Consider the following 3921-nt stretch of genomic DNA (forward strand, 5'->3'; position numbering starts at 1 on the left):
AGGGCGCGGGGGGCCCCCGGGGCCTGGCGGCGGGGGCCGGAGCGGGGCCGCCCTGGGCCAGGGAGGCCGCGGGGGCCAGGGGACGCCAGTGTGTGGGGTGATGGCCCAAGGGGCCTGGAGACTGGAGGTCGGTCGGAGGCGGGAGCCCCGCCGGACCTGCGGGGAGCGGGAGGATCCCCGGTGGGAAAGGGAAATCCACCCCGAGGGGCGGAGCCGGGGCAGGTGGGACGGTGGGGACTCCGCTGGGCGACGGCCAGGACACCTGCGCTGCGCCTCAGCCAGAGGGCCGCGACAGTTCCGAGCTCCACCGTACCCAAATCCGTGGAACCCTGAACTCTGCCCCTTCCTCTTTCTCTGTTCCCTGTGGAGCTCCTCGCTCACCTTCAGGGGACAGTTTTGCAAGCCTGAGATCCCCCACCGGGCATATCTCCAAATCCTGGAGATGGTCTGCTCCCCCAGCAGGGCTGTCCAGCTATCATCCTGCCCCGGCAGAGCACCCCGGCTGTTCTAACTGCTCCTGCCAGGCTCCCAGGAGCACAGGGGACAGGTTCCTGCTCCAGTGGGTCCTGCCTATACCTAGGGGCTAGGGGTCATCCGAGGACACTGAATGCACCTTCGGAGGACTTCAGGGACAGTCGTCTTCTGGCTTGCTGGCTTGGCCAGGGCTGCGTGTGCCTGTTTTCCTAGATGATGACTCCAGCCAGGCGAGGAGGAATCTGCCACTTCTTTTTCTAATACTTTGGTCAACTCTTGAGAACACAATGTTTGATGTTCTTGTCGCCAACTCTGGCGAGGTACAGAGAATATCCTTTGGTAATTAACTGCCTCCTTTTACCTGAACCCACTTTCTCAGGACAGGAGGCAAGACTCTTGCTGGCTAACATCCCATTGCTCTTCTCCTGAGCACGTGCGTTTGCTTTGACGGAAAGAGGCAACATTTCATGCCAGATGCCCCTGTCTTCTTCTGTCTTAATCAGTGATTAGCTGAGAAAGGTTAAAAAAAAATGGAACTCTTTTTTGCAGTTTTCGGGACTTCAGTACTGTTCCCTTGAGACCTTGATTTAGGCTGAGAGTCACTTTTCCTGAACTGTTACTTTAATCATTTTGATGTAATAATGGAGAAATACGGGCAAAGGGATTATGTGTAGTATAGTTACTTGGCAGCTAGATACTGGCAGAGGAAGCCCCTTACCTGTTTGTCCTCAGATCTCTGGCTACCCACACCTGATCCAGAGAACATGCCGGTGAAGAAAGAGACTTAAAAGCAGGCTCTCTGAGCCCGACATGCGATGGATGGAAAAGAGAAGTGCACGGGCCTTCCGAGACTGTTTAGAGCAGTTAACTTTCTGTATTTCTCTAGAATCTGGAATTAGGACCTACGGGTGGAAACTAGGGGGGGAGATTTTACTTCACCGTAAGGAAAAACTTCCTATCCAATGATTTAGTTGTGGAGCTGGTGGAACTGTTTTTGGTCACTGACAGTGTTAAAGCAGACATTGCTTAACTAACAACTCACGTGAATGTTTTAGAAGGAACTAATTGCTTGGAAGAGAAAAGGAGATGGCTTTAGTGGGCCTTCCGGCCGCTTGCAGCCTCATGCCTCTCCATAGGTAATAATAATAGCTCTTGCTTTAGAACTGAGGTTTTGGATTAGAATCAAAAGAGAAAATTGGCAGTTAAGTCATGTGGATTATGAGAAAGCAAGATACAAACTAGTGTTCTGGCGGATCGCTCTGAGAAATGGGAAACAGCTTTCGTTGTCAGTGTGCTCAGAAGAGGAAATGGACAAGTGCCGAGAGGGTTCTGTCATTTGTCACAGGAATCCCAGAGGTGGCAAGAGGATGAGTGAATGCTGGCAACCTTCGCGCATGTGCCAAGGGGCAGAACGGCCTGGAGGAAGTTGAGGTCTAGTTGTCTTACCACAGTGGATGTCTGTCCTACCTTGGCGTAAGAGAATTCAGTCTTTGAAAAACACCCTCATTCATATGTTTAAACTATGTGTCCAAAACAAATGGCAGTTTCATTCTCATTATAATACTTATGTTTCTGGTGGTGATGTTAGAATAATAATGGTCGTAATAGCTGTTATCTAAGTGCCCACTGGGTGCCACACCTTATTAAGCACATCACGTATCTATTTTGATCTTTCCTGTAATTCCCATAATGAGGTGTTATAATCCCCATTTCGCAGATTAGGAAGCTGAAGCTCTAAGAAATAGCTTACCTAAGCTATTATACCACCTTATAATAGTGGTGTAGAGATAATGTTCAAGTTGAGTTCTTTTTTTATAAAAGAATTTTATTACTTAACTTTATTTATTTATTTTAATTTGACCAGAGAGGGAAAGTGAGAGAACAAGCTGCCAGATCCTGGACTCAAACTGCCGTCGGCCATATGGGAGTCCAGCACCCTTAACTACCACGCCACCTGCCGGCCTCAAGATAATATTCAAGTTGGGTTCTGACTGTAAAGTTACCATGCCGTATCACCTCCCATCATTACTTCTATCACACATTTGTTGTTCTGCTCCCACTTTCAAGGGATGAGGACAGACAGGAAAAACTGTACTGTCACAAAGGACAGACTGAATTAGAGGTATTCGGCTCTCTTTCAATTCAGTCATCTTTCAGCATTCATTGTGTGTGTTTAGTGATCATGACAGGCTTGGGGAGTCGAACGTTCAAATATAAAAACAAAGTGGCTTTAATAATCAATTGGGAAAGTTATGATTGCTGTGTGACCTTTAAAATTTTTTGTCAAACATTATAAATCCTGGGACCAGCAGTTAGCGTAATGGCTATGTCGCTGAACTCCATGTGGTCAACCATGGTTCAAGTCCCGGACCCGGTGGCTTAAATTCACCCTGGGCATGTGTGTGCGGGCGTGCCCAAGATCCCAAGAGGAGAATGGAAGAGAAGAGTTGTGGTGTGCCCATCCTCCCTGGGGGATGATTTCTCGGTTTTTATCTCGCTGTCTCTCGCTGTCTTTCTGGTGAGCGCACATGCCCTGTAGCAAAAAAATAACCTCTCAAAAAAATCATTATAAATCCTCTTACAGGTGTTTATAAATATGTACAGCTACAAAAAAAGTAAAACAAATATTTATTTAGTACGTTGTAATTGAAAATATGTTTAAAAATTGAGAGTTAAAGTGTTTGGTTTCTTCGTAAAATAACTTATCAAGGGTGGTTTGAACAACGCTTGCCTCCTTATCATGTAGCTTAGGTATAAATGATCTTTTCCCTGCTTTGGTGAGCCCCTCCCAAGGTTGGATCAGCTTCTGACATTTTATCTGCTGTACTTTGAATATTGTGAAATATCTCCAAGAAATCCTTTAATATGAAGTTTTGTTTTGGCCAGTGTCACTTCTTCTGGGTTATCAGCATTCTTTTCACCATAAACACTTCGTTCATTTATGGCAGTAAGTTTGCCTTTGCTAATTTCTCAGGCCATATAGCTCAAGTCTCCCGAGTGGTGGCAGTGTCAACATTCCCGTGCTCAGCCATTTTTTCTATAACTCTGTTTACATTTGGTTGGAATTTCACTTCCAACAGTACTGTTTCTTGTTTTTCTGCTGCCTGTTCATCACTGTGAGACACTTCCCTCTTTCTAGTATTTGTTTTTGTAAAATGTCACATAATTTTAGCACCAGGAGACAAGGAGGCAACTCAGCTGTATGCTTTGCTCTCTGTACCTGAACTGAGTAACAGGTGCTTGAGACTAACCCGCAGATTTGGAAGGAAGTGGCTTGCTCAGTCACTGATGGTGACGTGCTTCTGTAATTTACACAGTGCCTTGTGGACTGAGGATCTAGCAGTGAAGTTTGTACAGTAGTCAGTTATTCACCTGTAATAGGCTATAGTAACTGAAATTCGATTTGTGTCATCTGGGTATGGTATTTAACTAAGTCGTGGTAACTGA

This window comes from Tupaia chinensis, unplaced genomic scaffold (genome assembly GCF_000334495.1).
Source record: "Tupaia chinensis unplaced genomic scaffold, TupChi_1.0 Scaffold000274_1, whole genome shotgun sequence".
NCBI classification, from domain to species: Eukaryota; Metazoa; Chordata; class Mammalia; order Scandentia; family Tupaiidae; genus Tupaia; species Tupaia belangeri.